Genomic DNA, 17,894 nt, shown 5'->3' with positions numbered 1-17,894 from the left:
AATAAATTCTTTACAAATCCTACCATGTGGATTCATGGATTTTTTTTTCACATTCTGTCTCTCACAGTTGAAGTGTACATCTGGTGCAAATTACTGACCTCTGTCATCATTTTAAGTGGGGGAACTTGCACAATCGGTGGCTGACTAAATACTTTTTTGCCCCACTGTATATATCTTTTCCATATGGGTTGTGTCCTCTTCTCCCTGCTCCTCTTCCCCCTACAGTGACCTCATCAGGTCCATCATCAGAAACCAGAAGTGGCCACTAAAACAATAAAGCTCCCCTCCACAGAGTCATAAAACACATCATAATCAGATGGTACATGCCAGGATCAATATTTTCCAGCTAGACCCAGTACCCTAGAAGGCTGTTTTGGAAGCTTAGTAGGATGCAGAGGGGGCTGATGATTGATGGGGGCTGGGAGTTGGGTTACAGTTAAAGTGCACCAGAGAATCGATAGTTTGTGGAGGCCCTGGCACGCAGTCAGAGTTATGGACCGGTCTCTGGTGGGATGGTGAGCACACAGGCCCTGACAAAAACAACAGATTGTGTTTCGCTTTCAAAAAGCATTACACGCGTCATCAATTTGGAATCAGCAGTATTGTTATACAAATTGTGTGCACCTGCTTTTATTTATTTATTTATTTTTGTTATGGTCAGTGGTGGAAAGTGTAGAAATACTCTCATACAAGTACGCAGATTTACCATAAGGATGCACTGTAAACGAAGGTGCGTGTTATGGTGCGTTGGTCATTTCAGAATAATGTATTGTATTTAGTAGAACACACTTCTACACTTTAACTGTGATTATTTTCATTAATTTCCATTTATATGCTTACAAAGCTTTTGGATCAAGAAAGTCTTACCTCTTAATATATAGTACATTGCATTGTGTCTTTGTACTTACTTTTAATCACTCCACATCTTGTGATAATAGGAGCTCAGGTTAGATTTTGGTTTTGAAGCTTTTAGTAACAACCATCCCACCAATCTAAAAATTCCTGTTTATTGCTACAGTTTTAGAAAATGTTGCACCAAAGCAGCTTCCAACTGTTTTGGACAAATACAGCATTCTTGAAAATTTCCAATCTAGCTTACGCAGAAACCAAAACAGCTATCCTTAGAGCACAGGTGTCGAACTTCAGGCCTCGAGGGCCGGTGTCCTGCAGATATTAGAAACAGGGTGATATCTAAAACCTGCAGGACACTGGCCCTCGAGGCCTTAGAGGCTCCAGTGACACTTTGATGTGAGGCGATGCAGGCAAATGTTCTGCTTTTCTGATCTTGGACATGACCTTTCCCTTTGATACTGTTTAATAGGTTGTATTTTGGAGTGGTTCTCATTTAAATCATCCTTTTCTGTGGTTGCTGATAAGTTCAGATCCTCTTCTCTTGCCTGTGGTGTGCCACAAGGTTCTATTTCGAGTCCCTTTAAATTTCTGTTGTGTCTGCTCCCTATATATTTAAGGACAATTCTTGTCACTGTACACTGAAAAAAATATGTTGTTGGATTTACTTAATTCAATGGTGGACATTTGTTGCACACAGATGTTTTGCTTTGGCAGCAACTTAAACAATTGAGTTAAATTAACACAATTTATTCATGTTCAATAAACCTGTGCAATTTGTGTTGATAAAATGTGACTTAAACATGTTTTGATGAAGTAATTTGAGCTCTTGAAATATTTTAATCCTTCACAATTTTCTCACGTTATCCCAACACCATTCGATAACTTTTACCCAATACTACTTGGTCACTTAAATACTACATGTTATCTTCAAATTACATTTTGCTATTATATTCTAGCATCAAATACACAATTTTCAAATGGAGGCCTTATAACAGATTGTATTGTTCTCTTCCAAGATGGTTGCTGGCATCCACCAGTAACCTTTCAAAACAAAATGTCTAATTTCACTGCATTGACAGTAGGTAAAGAATTAAACTGACATTACTCCTCCACTGAATCTATATAAATCAACAGTTAAATAATGTCAGTTCTTCCGTGTTCTCTGGAATCAATCACAGCAAAGAAATTAGACTGTTTCTTTTGAAAAATGTTGGGAAAGAACAAATCAAAACATTCTATTTAAGGCCTCTGACGTCAAGATTCAGTTAAACAACAATTATAACTAAACAATTTGAGGTAATGTTAGTTTCCATTAACATTAAATTAGGTTACTGAATTGGCAAACACCTTCCTATTAACACTACCCATTTTACCCCAATAACTAAAGAAATTAGCACCTGCAGGTCAAAACCTTTATTCAAGAGATGCAAAAATAACATTGATACAGTGACTGTCAAAAATTACAGCACTGATCATACTGTGACATCTTGGTTCAAAACAGCACACTTAGAAATATTCAACGTTCTTTACTTCAAATGAATGAAACTGAAAATACCATTTCACACGACCCATATGGGATATTTAGACTGTATAACTGTTCACGCTACATCTCTTCACTAGTAAAAGAAAGAAAAAATACAAAGAGAAATTTAAAAATGCTGCCAAAATGCTGTACAGAGCAAAAGGAAAAACAAACAACAACAACAAAAACGGCTCGTCCTCATGGCAGTTGCAGAGTTTATAAAAATGAACCCTGCGATCCGTTTCTGGAATTGAGCTTCAAAATGCAGCAGAACAAGTGTGAGATTTAAATGTCCTCTCACCTAGAGCTGATCAGCTTGCATGCATAACAGTGAGCTTTCCTTGCAGGAGCAGTTTTGTCTCAGTTGTGAGCTTTTCTTGAGAGCTGAGTTGCATCCAACTCCATTACCACCCTTTGAATCACCTCAAAAGTGTAGCAGAGTTGTGATGGGTAACTCATATTGAAGGAATAAAAAAGGTCCAAACAGCATGGCTACTGCAAAGGTCACGTTATCCAGATCTTGAAGAACTACTATACCCTCGATGATGATGCCAACATCAGAAAAGTCATTGCCTGGTGCATCCTCTGGAGACAGATGTTCATTGTGGTTTTCTCAATCTGTGCAGTGACCTCAGTCAAGTCCTGGTTAAACACAAAACATTTCTTTAAGATTCCTTTTTAAACTCATCTCTTTTGAATCTACCAGTTCTAATGTTAGAGTAATTTAAACCAATGCAAGCAACATAGTAAATAGCTATAGCCAAAGAGTTGCCTGCCATGCTGCCATTCATGGTCTAACAGAGTTTCTAAGACAGAGTGAAAAACATAATAATTTCAAATGCTTTACATTAGTTTTTGTTAGAAAGACACCGGCCCATCAGAAATCCAGGTTTTGTCACTCAGAAGATGTTAGAATTTAGACTTTCCCCACAATTTGGTTAGCTGTTGGTCTTTTTTTTTTTCAAACAAAAGCTAATGTAAATACTGGTGGGATTTTCCTTTGTTCACTAGAATGACAAATTTAAAGTTTTTTCACACTGATGTGACCCCTAATATAGGGGGGTGGGGCCTCAAGGGGGGGCGGCCGAGTTCACTACCAGGCCTCATGTGAACTTCAAATTATTAAAGAGGACTACTGGTCCTAACCAGTCCAATGAGGATCAAGTGGATAACTAAATGCATTTTTAAATGTTGCAAAGCCACAATCTACTCATAAAACACTCACCATGAACTCCTGCACCAAGATGTTGCAATTGTCTTTCACACGGATGCGGAGCACTTTGATGAGACTCCCTTCGAGCATTAACGTCATCCTAAAGTATTATAACAAAGAAAACAGAGATTTGTGAACTTTTCAGTAGCACAGAAGAAAATGATCCCAGACAAAAACTTAAACCAGTCAACATGCAACACCAGCATCTACAAAGAAATATCAAAAGTTCCTGTTTGACATCAACTTTATGGATATATAGTTTCCAGAACATTTATTTTTTTAAAAAGATAAATTTTTCTCAGTGGGCCAGTAAATGCATAACGAAAATTATGGCATCCTTTCGGTGGAATCAGTACTCACGGGTAATAGTTGACTGTTTCAATGGATGCAGCATAAAAATCTTTTACTGACCTAATGCAATACATATACACTTTGTAGTTAAAGAATTTAAAGTTCTTACTGTCATCATGGCAGCTACATCCTTTAGCTTTGTGCCCTGTTCCCCCGATCACTTTGCAAACACTTTCAGCAGACTGTCAGAGAGAAACTCAGCTCCGTCAGAAACCTTGACTGTATGCATGGTTGGGATGCACTGGAATGCTGCATTTTATCTGAAATGACATAAAATTATTTTGAAATAACAGCAGGCACTGTGCTTGGTTAATAATCAGTAATGTTTTGTTGAATAAAAACTGTGTTTCCAGATCTTATGGGATTAAAAAAATCCAAAGATGTTTGTTTCTGATTTGCAACCCAAGAACCCACAAGTTACAACCTCATTTCAGTTCAAGTGTGCATTAATGTGAGTCCAGTAATCACCTTTCTGACAATACATACAGGTTAAACCTATGGCAGATTTTGGATTTCTCAGTTGTATTAATAGGGTGGTCTATTTGAGTATGCATGCACCTAATAATTATAAAAAACCTATTATAATTAAGTTACAGAAACCTTAAGCGAAAATAGAATATACTTTCTTACCATAACACCTTGAACCCACAATCCATCAGCTGACTCCTGGTGAAATGCAGAATAGATGTGGTCTCTCAATGTGCAGCAAAAAAAAACAAAAACAAAAGGACAGCAGGTGAGGGCAGGAGGGGTAGGGATGTAAGCTAGCATAATGCCACTGATGATATTAGCTAAAGCTGTTCAATGTCCAAAATCTCACTAACACCACGGTGCAGTAAATACACAATGTAACTGAAGAGTCAGTTGGCAAATCTATTCACACAGAAAACCAAATTATGTTATGAGTGCCTCGTAATTAGGTTTAATGTGATATTACGGCTCTTGTGCCAAAGACAAATTCAAATGAAAAAGCGCCAATTCTTTGACAACAGATAAAACAGCAAATAAGCTAACGGCTCTTTTTTAGCATGTTACATGGCGGCAATCTAGACGTTTAACTACATTTGGCTGAAATATGGTAAACATTAATTCAAAAAATCAAGACATACCAAAAAACGTAGAGTTGGCTGCTCGACTTGACTGAGATGGATGCATTTTTTAAACCACGATCCAAAGCCCGCGAGATGAAATCACGCGTGGTTTCACGAGATTTAACGTTGCTATCTTATTGACTTACTTCACCTGAACATGATATGAACAATTTAATACACCCTTTCTGCATATCATGTAGTTTTTACACTATATAGTTACATTTATCTTTAAAACATGAGGCAATTGCGTTAAATACATGCAAGATGCTTACATAAATCCAAGAGATGGCCAGTCCCTTTTTTTCAGTGTAGATGACATTTAGTTATATATCTAAGCTACAGAACTCACATAAGTTCCTAGACTCTAATAAATATTGAATTGGTGATGATGTAATCCATCTTAAAGAAGCAAAATCAGAAGTCCTTGTTTGTGCCCCCAACAGCTTTGACCTATGATAATGGAAATTCTAGGTCCCTTTGCCACATGTGCTACATTTTCTATCAGGGACTCTGATGTCTTTTGACTGATCTTTCACTCTAGATAGAAACATTTAATCCATGGTTTGCTTTTGCTTTTATCACTTAAGAAATATTGATAAGTTGAGTTCCATTTTACGATTCTCTTGATTTGGAAATTGTTTTTCATCTTTATTTTGTCAAGTCTGGATTATTGTAATTCATTGTTCACTTGTCTTAACAAAACTTCTTTGGAACACCTACAGTACAGGTTGTTCAGTATATCACAGCACTTCTGACAGTCTTGTCAGGCCTCATTTAGACTTCTGCAGTGAATCTGTGTAGCACCTACATCATAACCTATAGAGAAATAAAGGAGACCAAGCTTTGGCAACAGTGGCCCCCACTGTGAGTGAAACTCACTACCAGTGAGCCTGAGATCTGTGCACTCTGTGATCCCTTTTCAAAAACCGCTAAAAACATTTTAAACTTGCTTACCTGTAATGTTTTTGTTTGTTTCTTTTGATGTTCTGGCATTTTTTTCTAAGCACTGGGATCTTTATCTTGAAAGGTGCGATATAAATAAAATTTATCTTACTAATATTAATTTACTGATAGCCTGTAGCATTGTCCTGTCAAAAGCCTCTTGTATCAATAACATGAAAGTGCCAAAACAGGAGCCAAATAACTGAACTCCATTATATATAGCCACTTATCTATCTAAAAGGCTACAGGGATGACACACAGAGTGACACAACCAACAGATTCACACTTACCGGCAGTTGAGCCACCATGTAGGAAAAAAAATTAGATCATTATTACTCATAGGAATCAAGGATTTCCTAAATTGCTTCTTTTACTGTAATTTTTACTAATGTTTCTTCAGTTAATTTGGTGAGGCATGCAAACATTTGCACTTAAAAATCCTTAACTGCATAAATAATTATAATTAATTATAATTAGTGTTTTCTTGTGACAACACTGCACTGCACTGAAATAAAAATAAAGAATAAAGAAAGAAATGACAATTCTTTATTTAGGCCCTACCAGGGAGAACAAACTCCCTGTGAAATGTTTGTGCTTCAATCTTTGCAGTATTTATTATTGAATGAAAGATTATTGCACACTAGCGGAAGCTTCTTAGTCACTTTGGCCAGTTCTATTAGGGTATGTTGTTTACCAATTTTTTATTTTTGCCATAAACCTGCACCGAAACAAAAAGACAAAAAAAAAGAAAAGAAAATGTATTATGTTTTCTCCCATGTGAAGGACTATGGCCTCAGGAAGAAAATCTATCTCTGTCCATATTTCTCTCACATTCACAGTTTAACCTCTAAAAACACACCAAAACCCAACACTGTAGCCTTGCGAATTTTGCTATCCCTGAAAAATACAATTTCTTTAGTTTTTTTCTTCAGTTCAGAGGTTAAACAAACAAGGTATCTGCTCAAGGTCTACTTGGATCCTTATAACTGAGACCAAGTTCAGGAGCTGGTCTGGTTCCAACCAGCATGCCTCCTTTAGTTCTGAGTGTGCCACGATGACAATGCCCCAGTGGTTGTTAGTGGACTCAGTTCTGGTTAATTTTTTTCTAGTGAACATCACAAGATCACAGGATGTTTTGTGAGACAGAGGCAGTGCCCAGAATTTCTCACTGCTTACTAAATAATTCACGACATTTACTCCCTGCCATTATATCAGTGTTAGTGTCCAGAAATAAGAAAAACATCCAAAAGCTCAGGAAAGGACAAAACAAAACTGTACAAAACAATAGAAAGCTAGGTAGCACTTTCTATTACAGCTCAGTAATAAAGTGGTAATAGTAGGATAACAAGGAAAACACAAGGACATAATAATGTAAAAAGGTTATTATCACTCAATTACCCATGGTAGTTTCTGTGCAGGAAACAGAGCTGCAAAATGCAAAAATGCCTGTTTCTCTTTAATAACACATTAATAACCTATGAAAGCTAATTTAAAGAAATGTGGTTATCACCTGGAAATATCTTGGGTAGTTTCTGTGTAATAAGCATGTCCACAATTTTACCCATGTATTGTGGCCCCTATTATCCTATTACATTACATAAATCTTAGGGTAATATTACTCAACTGTAGCCACCATACCATACCATAATATTACTTAGGATATTACATGGTTATTACTTTGGTAATAGCAAAGTAATAACTTAGAAAGGACCACATTATTATCCTCTTGTTTCACCCTTGTTACCCTACTCTTACCCCTTTATTACTGAGCTTTAATTCTAGAAAGTGCTACTGAAATCTATTCTTTAAAGTTTGTCTGAATTTGCTTAAATTGTAAAGCCTTTTTCTTTTTAATGTTTTCTCACTCTGGCCTCTGCTGGAGTACCAACAACTAGTGTGCGTTTGTCAAGGATTCAAGGAGGATCAAGTGATCATGTGACTTTTCACAGATCACTGTGTTTCATTGAGGATGTTTAGACACAGCCAATGATTCTGCTCGACCACACATACACTTACACTTATACACACACACACAAAACCCTGCCCTGCACTGTCGATCGAGCTCCATTCATAGTTAATCAGTGAAGAGGAAATGTTGATGGTAGATTTTAATTATTATTTGAAATGGCCTATTTCCTCGTAAATCCTCCCCTGTTTTCATGATCTTTTTTATCCTTCACCCACCTCTGTCTCGACACTCCGTTTCCCACTTCATTTCACCGCCTCTTTCATATAGTTTTTCTTCCAAATTTATCGCATATCGCCTCACTTCATCTCTGTCAGCTTCACTTTTCTGCTTCATTCCCTGTCATTCTCCTCATCCCGCCATCTCCACCACCAAGACACAATTTTTGGTTGAATGGCATTCAAACAGTAGCTAGCTGCTGAATGGGAAGGCTTTGCTGACACCGCCTCTCCCCTGCTCTCCTTCTCTATCTCTCTCTCTCACTCGCATACACATATACGCCCATCCATATATCACTGAGTAATGTGCAAGAGGGGATCAAAGGGAGCATTAATTCCGCAGCACTCAAAATATACACACATTTGCGCACACACACACACTCACCGTGCTGAGAGCTATTCATTCATTAATAGAGTCACATGCTGCACATCTCAGTTTCACACATCGCTGGCTGTTAGTGGAAGAGAGGGAATGAACATGCCTGTGTTCATGCATGTCCGAGGATACTCTCAATGTGTCTGGTTTTTGTTTTTTTGGTACATGATCGTGATTTTGTCTGCACAGGAACATAAGTGTGTGTATAGCTACAGTAGGTGCTAAAGACTGTTCACTCTCACACTTCGGGAGATACATTAGCAAATCATAAATGCATGTGTAATTATGCATGCATACTCTTGTGCATTGTTGTCTATGCACTTGCTTTCTGTCGCCTGCTTGCCTAGATCTGCTGTCACATGGCTTTAGCTCACTATCACACGAGACAAAAGCGGTGCACAGGAAAATAATTGTGCCTCACATTGCTAGGGGTTTTTTCCACCTAAATTCTGCAGGTTGGAAACATTTTAGTGTTAGAAGGCTCTTGAGTTTAGCTCTGAAACAGATTTTCTTTGACACTAACCATGAGATATTTTTTTCAGTTGTGTGGTTTTGATAATAAAACAAATGAAAACCTCATCAACCATAAATGTCTTGGCTATTATATACCTTTTATTTTAAACAGTCCCGCCTGATTTTTGATCAGCCCTAAACTCTTGCAAATGTGTCCCATCCACAACACAGTGTTTTCTGTTGGAAATCTATCTGCCTGTAAGAAATTACACACATGCAGCCCTTATGGATTACTTTCTGCTACGGGACCTGAAATTGGATAAAAATGTCCCTGTTTCCTCGATAGTTTGTATGGTTTCCCTAGCAGCAGATACAAACCACATGGTAACATGTCTGATTTCCGAGAAGCAGTGATAGGGTTACTGTTTACAGATCAGATGTGGATAAGAGATGGCAATTTATTCGGTCGCTGATATTTACCAGCTGCAACAGCCTGGCTGGTATTGCTTTCACCTCACATGTATGTATGTGTGTGTGAGTGTCTGTTTCTGTCTGTGCGTCATCAAGGCAAAATGCGGTCCCGTGGCACCTACTGTAGCAGGAACTACAACAAAGGCAGTTTAAACGGGACAGCGTTTGTATGTCTTTCTGTGGACAGATTTTTTTCATATAATAACGTCACAAGTCACAGGTGAGTGTGGTTGAGAACAAAGCACTATGTTGCAACCTTACTGTAATATGGTTCTTAAAACGCCTTGAGGCGACTGTTGTCGTGATTTGGCGCTATATAAATAAAATTGAATTGAATTGAACTGAAAACTTAATTTTAAGAAAGATAGAATGTATACATTGTTACTGTATATAATGTACATATGACATTACTTTATATATGGTTCACTGGAAGGGTATGAACAGATTAAGCTACGACCGTCATAGCTGAAAACTGAAGCAAACGCAAAACAACAAAAAAACTGCTGTTTCTCTAGTTGCCACTTGATGCCAGAAGTCAGTTCCCAAACACTCCAATGTTAAAATGCCAAACTTTACAGCATTAAAAAGCATGTTTACAGCTTTGGTGAATTTTTTAATATTGTCATTCACTTTCCTGGATAATTGACTCAGGGGCATGGCCCTGCTGATAACCAGATGTACCCTAAAGTCTGTTAGGCCCCATCCACTACACTCTAAAAAGTAATTCATCAGGCCTTTTACCACCACTTGATTAAATCCATGGCTGCAACATAAAAATTCTAATTTATTGATTAAGATAGACCTTCTAAGTTGCAAACTTTATTTTTTTGGGTTGTGTTGAAATAATAATGTTGGTAATTACATTAAATTAATTTTATATGTAATTTGAAATTAAATCCCAATGTTAGTGGGTTTAAAATAAAATTCAAGTTGTAATTACTTAAAGAAATTGAATAGATAACTTATTCTTTTTCCACTGTAACTTCTGATTTCAAATTCCCTCCCCTACCGACTTAACTAGCCCGGGCAAATTCACACATGTTGGGTTGCATGGTGCAAGCTTTTGTAAAAGACATTTCAAGGTAAGTAACATTTCATTTACAAATAACAGTTCTACCAAAGCAAAGCATTTGTGCTAGTCACCTGTAGTGGATTTGTGTATGATGTGATGCTCATACAGATAAGGAAATACTTTGCACTACCACATGTGGCTAATGCTAGCCATTCTAAACTTTAGCACAGCAGAGGATAAGACTTATAAAGTTTCATTTGACAAAAGTCTTCAGCTAGAGAGTGCAACTGTGGCTAGGAAAAGCGTGGTTAAAGTTTTGCTACACAGTGCAATCTAATTTCGATCTTAGGCTGATTTTGTTTTTCTTTTTACCAAAATTAGAAGCCTTTAAGCTGTGAATAGTTTTGTCAGAAGATGACCTAGAGGCTTCTTTTTCCCCCCTGGCTCACCTATTTTATGTCTTTATAAAATTTGCATGACCTATATGTAATATTACATTGTAAATGATTTTGGTTACTATTGTGATACAGCTTAAAGTAAGTATTGTTCTTGATCTTAAGAGCTGCAGCTATCTTTGTTTCTTTTTGAAAAATCAGGTTGTGTGAAATATTGTTAATGTCATTCCAATAGCATTATTCTGGCATAGGCTATGTGAATCTACTTAACATCAAGACTTTATGTAAGCAGTTAGTATAGTGTGATAATCTAGGGTCATTAGTGCTTTGTTAAGTTGGGACACAAAAAAAAATAAATAAATAAAAAAAAAAATATCGAATTTCCGAGGAACCCACCCGAGGGATTAATAAAGTTCTATCTAATCTAATCTAATCTAATCTAATCTAATCTAATCTAATTTTTTACAAAATGGGCTGGGAGTGAACAATGTGTAAATTCGAAACCTCTGCAGAAACAGGGTTGCTAAAACATTAGAGATTACACCACGGTTATGGTGGGGAAGTCTCCCTTGTCTTCACCACGATTGTTTTGGTTCCCTCAAAACTTGGGGTAGCCTTAGATCATGTCTATCCTCTTTAAATAATGTAATACAGCATTCATTAATGCAGTATAGCTAATAGTCTGCAAGGTTTAATTCTTCTGTTTGTGTGGTCTACAGATAAAGGAGGAGTTCAAGAGAATAACCACTGTAAGCCTTGAATGGCTACACTTGACCATTCCACCCCAAAACTGATGGATGTCATTTTATCAAGGGGAGGAGCTAAAGGAGTGAGAATCAGGCAGATCAAGGACATGCTTCTTGAGGTAGGACAACTATTTAGACTTTGGGTAGCTTTAAAATGCACTTTGTTGGCAGTCACCCATGTAGTTTATACGCATACTTTATTTTTTCTTAAATAGTACAATACAATTGAAACACGCAGAGAAGTAGCCATCTGCTGCCTTATCACATTCCTTGGAGAGAAGGACGAGGACCTTTTCATGGAGTTTGGTGCAAGTAATTCAACTGTGTGTGTGTGTGTGTGTGTGTGTGTTCCATTGATTATCTGAATTCATTAAGATTCAGTAAGTATAAAAGTCTAATCTATAATTCACTAACCTATTTTTTAAAATTTGCTTTACAAGGACACCGAAGAACTTAAGGCAGGTGATGAAAACTGCCATCATCAGTAACCGGTACACCCCTGGATCTAACCATAAGACTGCAACCATTGTGGTGGAGGAAACAAAAATCATGGAGGGCCAGAATTTCCCAAGGTGCTGTGTTTTGCTCATGGGCATAATATATGCTCTCAATCTAAGCTAATGCAAGGATCTGAAATATACTTTTGAAGTTGTTCAGAAGCTGTTCCTTGACCTTGATGGAACCATCATTATGTTAAAGATGTTGACTCTGTTTCAAAAATTGTTAACTGTTTTGAATCCTGTATGTGTAACATTGATCTTAAAGGTGTTTGCTGCATTGTGTAATAGAAAGATGCAAGATCTTGTAAAGTTTAGTAGGCATTGAAAGTTAACATTTACTGAACACTTGCATGGAAGTATTACTGCAACAAAATGTTTTCTAAGTAGATTTTTTACCAATTGAACACATTTGTTTCTGTGGTGTTAAATACATAAAGGCATATTCTATAACTTGGCTGTGATGGTATAAATCTAAATTTCTGGTTTATTTTCACTTTTTAAATACAAAGTGTTGAAATGCCTACTGTTAAAAAATAAAAAAGTTATTTGATAAAAAAAATGTTGAATGAATTCCTTTCTTAAAAGCTATTACAATAAAAAAAATAAGAGAACGCTAAAATGATGACAATAATGATGAAAATCAGCAACTTAATATTTTAAATAATGATCTTTAAAAAATTGTTTTTGTAATTGCTGTAATTAATTACATAACACTTAAAAATCATTTCAAATAATGTGGAAAAAGTAATTGGAGGAACATAATTTTTATGAGTAAACAACTTAAAAATATGTTTTTAAGCTACCAAATATTACGTAAATGGTAATTCAAATCACCTTTGATTATGGAGGATAATTTAATTCCCGTAACTCAATATAGTTTGTTGGTTCAATCTAATTTCAACATAAGTTATCATAACTCAAAAAGAGTAATGGAAACTGTTGCGTTAATTTTTTTTGTTGAGCTTAAACAATAGTTTTTAGAGTGTACTTTGATTCATTAAATTGGACCTCTTCACTGTGTGTGTGCTGTTTAACCCTTTTGGAGCATTTGTATTGGATTTTCTGACTGTGGCGTGCTCTGTGATACAGACCATGGGGTGACTGTAGCTCAGGAGGAAGAGCAGGTTGTCTACTAATTGGAAGGTTGATGTGTCAGTCCATGGCTTCTCCAGCAGAAGCTGCTCTGATGCGTTCAGCTGTGAGTAAATGTTAGCCACTAAGTATTGAAAATAGTGAGTGTGTGATTGTGGCATGTTGTATAAGTGCCTCATAAGAACTATTCCATTTATCATGCAACAAATTTGTGTTTCATTTTTGGTGATTGAAATTCTGATATTTTATTGATCTGATACTAATTAGCTGATATGTGCGTCTAGTATATAGTTTGTTGGGTGCAGTTTGCTAAACAAGCTTAGATATCTATAGCCACCTCTCTCTTTTTTTACTCTCTCTGGTAGAGACACCGCTGTACTTAAGTGAAATCTTTGGCACCGCCACCAAAATGTTACTCAATCATTTCTGGACATTTCATCTAGGAAATATGTTGTCAGTTTTCAGTAAAATGCTTTATCACCTGTCTGATTATTTTTTTTTGCATCATTGCAAAAACCCAAGTTATAATAAACATCACTCATTCTTTAAATGTGCTCTACAGATACAAGATTCCTAGAAGATACAGAAATTCAATAATGACACAGGAGCCTTTATTCCTCTGAATATTGAAAAGTTGAAGTAGACTACAGTATTACTAAATATAATTTTCTGGGATATATATAAGCATAATATATATATTTCAGTTATAACATTGACACTTCAAGTTCTCAGACAACACCGCCATTGTGGGCCGGATGTCGGAGGGAAACGAACTGAAATACATCAATGACTTTGTCAGCTGGTGTGAACAGAACCATCCTCGCATCAATGCCAGCAAGACGAAGGAGCTGGTGATTGACTTCCAGGGTTTGGACATTGAATTATTGAATTATTGGATTATAAATACCTGGGTGTTCACCTCTATAACAAACTGGATTGGTCCACAAATGCCCTTTACAAAAAGGGCCTAAGTCGTCTTCACTTGCTACAGTGTTTGAGATCCTTTGGGGTGAACAGGACTCTTCTAAGGACGTCTTACGACACTGTGGTAGCGTCTGTTATGCTGTGGTCTGCTGGAGTGGTGGAATAGCAGAGAGGGACAGGGGGAAACTTAACAAATTGGTCAAGAGGGCCACCTCTGTCCTGGATTGTCCACTGAAGTCCATCGAGCAGGTTGGGGAGGAGAGGATATTGTCTAAGCTAACATCCATTCTGGACAACACCTCCCACCACCTGCATGAGACTGTACGAGCACTGAGCAGCCTGTTAAACTGTAGACCTTTACACCCACAGTGTAGGAAGGAGCACTACTGGAGGCAGCTTCCCAGCACCTGTCAGAATCTATAACACAGTTTAACATGGTTATCTTACTCATCACCTGTTTAACTGACATATCACATATTTTTAATTGATGCTACTCATTTGCAGCTTGTTTGTATATTTCATCAGGATCATTCCCTACAGGGTGAACCTACAATGGCTACAAATAAACCAGATACACAAGTCTATAAAATAGGAATTATTTTAGGGGTTTAAAAAGAACAAGAAACTATAGGAGAAACAATGGAGTGCAAACAGACAAGTAGACAACTGTAGAAATACAAATATCCAATCCACACACAGGGCTGATACCCGTGTAAATAGGGATTCTTCCCCACAAATGAAAATGGTGGTGTTCCACAGTATTCTGTGCTGGGATCAGTGCTGTGTTAAAACTAAGACCTCTTAAATTCAATTCTAGGTTTTTTTAGTACTTTTGTTTCCGCATAGTTCCAAACATTTCTAACAGAGCACTGTGCTCAGATTCCCTCTACTTTTAAGCTTGAGAGTAAAACTTTCCTTTTTGATAAAGATTATAGTTAAGGCTGAGTCAGGTAGCTCTGAACCCTCTCTTTCTTATGCTGCTACAGGCTCAGACTGTGCTACATTGTTTCTTTTTCACTCACCTCTTTTAAGTATTAATATAACATTGCTGCATGCACCGTGCTGTCTCCTGAATCAAAGGGAACCAAAACTGAAAAAATGTTTAACAGAAATGATGGAGTTGCAATGATGGAGCTGACCACAACCTCAATATCAAAATCCTTGAACAGGCCTGTAGCTCCTGCTTTCCCCTTTTTACCAATGTGCTTAATCAACACCTTCAACTTGCAGTGAACTGCATATGTGTGATTAACCAGAAGAGAGACCTACTTTTTCCTCATCACACAGACAGCACCGGGGTTTCAGCTGTAAGCACTGGTCTCGCTCTAAATCCAGTGTGTGTGCTTCGACATGTATAGGCCAACCGCTGAACAGCTTCCACTGTAATTAGACACACACTTCCAGAAGATTAATTCATGCTATGAAATCGGACAGAGAAATGAAGGGAGAGAATAAGAATGAATCAGCCAGAGTGGAGTGACTTAACAGGTTATGGCTGTGTTTCACAACTAATATGTTTATTAAGGTGTAAGCCATTATAAAAACTATGTAGACCCTACTTCTATGAAGTGTGTGTAAATCTTTAAGTGATTCCCTGTAGATTTTGTAAAAACTTGCCTATAATTGTTATGTAATTGCCTACAAACACGCATGAATCTTCTGAGACACATTTCTATAATAGTAATCATATGAAGTAGCTATAAAAGAGAACAACAATGATGAAAACATATGTTTCCAAACATGGGCTTTATGTCATGTAGAGCAGCTGTCTAAACAGGTTTGCCCAGACCTCCATCTCCCCAGCCAACGCCTCCGGCTCTTCCAGGGGTCACCAAGCCATTACCAAACCATCAGAGATATAATCTCTCCAGTGCATCTTGAGTCTGCCTCTTAGGCTCCACCAGCTTGGACTGAAAGCCTGAAACATCCTAGAATGCATTCTGGTCACATGTCCAAACTTCATCAATTGGCCACTTTCCAGGCGTATGTGCAACAGCTCTACCAGAGAGCCTGTCCTCATGCTACCTGTAAAGTGTGCAATCCAAAATGTTATATTTTATGTTATACAGATTTAAATATTCTTTTATTTTATCTCCTATATTATCTCATATTATCTCCTTAAAGTTCGTAGTCAGTAACATTTACTGTATATGATGGTCTACTTGGGCTACTTTATTAGTAATGCTTGTTTAGTTTTGTCATATCTGGCTCTTTAGCAGCTATATGCAAAACTATGTTCGCCAGCCAGCTGCCAACTTTGTTTGTAGGGTTGTGCTGGTAATGACGCTCCAGTGTTATTGGAGCTGTTTTTTGATGTAAAACACTGATGCTTAAAATAGCATAGAGTTGGCCGGCAATTTTCTGTAAGTTCACCAATATGCAAAGGTAGTTTCTGACTAGATAAGTCAACCCAGGCTTTCTCAATCTGATATGTATAAACTTTCACATAGAAGGAGTCGGGTAAAAAAAAATACCACCTGCAAACAGTGACCAGTCCAACAGTAGCAGCTAATTTTAGCAGCGATAATGTGAAGAGGTTAAACACATAATACAGGTTAGAAACAGCACAGCTGCTGCAGCTAAAGCAACAGTGTGAGTCTAATTGGACAACCACTTAACACCTTATCCCTATACTATTAAAAAAAACAACTCTATGAACATGTGTGTGTTTTGGTTTGTCAGTAATACAGGAAAACTCTAGTCCAAATAAAAAAACCTGACAAACAAATGCAGCATATAGACTTATCAGTATTCCTGCCCCGTCATTAAGACACAGATGATCTGACTACAATTAGACCTGCATATTCTGTTAGACAACTGTGTTTTTTAAATGTATTTCTAATCTCCTGCAGTTTTCAGCTTTTCTTTTATCTGAAGTCTTGTTGGTGTTAAGAAGTCCAAGGAAAAAAAAATAGTACAAAGTGTTTGTTAAGTTTAACAACCAGGAATAAAAATGCTTTAAAATTGCTTGCAGAAAAAACAAAGGGTTTTTCAGTAGGTGGTAGTACCTGGTCCCAGGTACTTTTTAAGTACCTATTTGGCTGGGGCTGGCCAGACTGCGTACCACCAATTGGCCAGTCACTGACATCTCTCGGTGACTCATGAGCAACTCCTTCAAAAAAATCAAAACCATAATTTTTGAAAAGCAGCAACGAGGGAAATAGCTACACGAAAACCATCAAAGTGGTCCCAGAGCCTAACAAAAAGCCACAGATCGAGCAGCAGGTATACTATTACCTGTTGTGTTGGGTTGTGTTTGTGTCACATACAAATGACATCATGAAATATGACCCCATGCACATGGACGAGGTTCTCAATTGCAATGGAAAATGACTGAAACCAGTAGAGTAGATCTCACAAAGTTGATTCTGTTAATCTGGACGCAGCGTTTTCAGTGGGAGAAATGTTTCATCACTCATCTACGTGACTTCTTCAGTCTCAGCTGACTGCAGGTTTCCCTAACATTATAAACAGTACATTTGCACAATGACTGACACTAGCACCACTGACTAACAATGGTCTCTGAGGTCAAAGACCATTGATCAATGCCAACTGATAAATAACCATGAGTGCCATTCACAGAGAGTTGGGAATGGCTGCAATCATAGCATTGTAAGATGGTGAAAGATGTACCCTTAGGCCTCCTTGACTCCCCGCTTAAATCACCGTTCCTCCTTGTCCAGGGAGGAATTGATCAGTTGACTACTGATCAATTGTAATTGATCAATGGCCTTTGATCAGTGGTTGTTGATCAATGGTCATGCCAATTT

The 17,894-nt window shown here is 37.4% G+C and overlaps 2 long non-coding RNA genes across 4 annotated transcripts; one reads left to right on the top strand and one right to left on the bottom strand.

The window, feature by feature from the left end:
* Nucleotides 1-1,778: 1,778 nt before the first annotated feature.
* Nucleotides 1,779-5,336, bottom strand: LOC309707611. Of its 3 annotated transcripts, none has more exons than XR_014277025.1 (5): nucleotides 5,302-5,336; nucleotides 4,569-5,180; nucleotides 4,048-4,198; nucleotides 3,600-3,687; nucleotides 1,779-3,016 (listed from the first exon to the last, which is right to left on the bottom strand). It is a non-coding gene; the product is annotated as an uncharacterized lncRNA (long non-coding RNA). The 3 variants fall into 3 exon arrangements; XR_014277027.1 differs by lacking the exon at nucleotides 5,302-5,336 and having other exon boundaries at nucleotides 4,569-4,632; nucleotides 5,048-5,293; XR_014277026.1 differs by lacking the exon at nucleotides 5,302-5,336 and having other exon boundaries at nucleotides 4,569-5,293.
* Nucleotides 5,337-11,325: 5,989 nt separating this feature from the next.
* LOC309706066 lies at nucleotides 11,326-12,624 on the top strand. The gene is made up of 3 exons (XR_014276666.1): nucleotides 11,326-11,727; nucleotides 11,824-11,920; nucleotides 12,049-12,624. It is a non-coding gene; the product is annotated as an uncharacterized lncRNA (long non-coding RNA).
* The last annotated feature ends 5,270 nt before the right edge of the window (nucleotides 12,625-17,894 follow it).

This window comes from Aulonocara stuartgranti (genome assembly GCF_965226115.1).
Source record: "Aulonocara stuartgranti genome assembly, chromosome: 5".
NCBI lineage: Eukaryota > Metazoa > Chordata > Actinopteri > Cichliformes > Cichlidae > Aulonocara > Aulonocara stuartgranti.
This window is presented reverse-complemented; position numbering and strand designations above follow the sequence as displayed.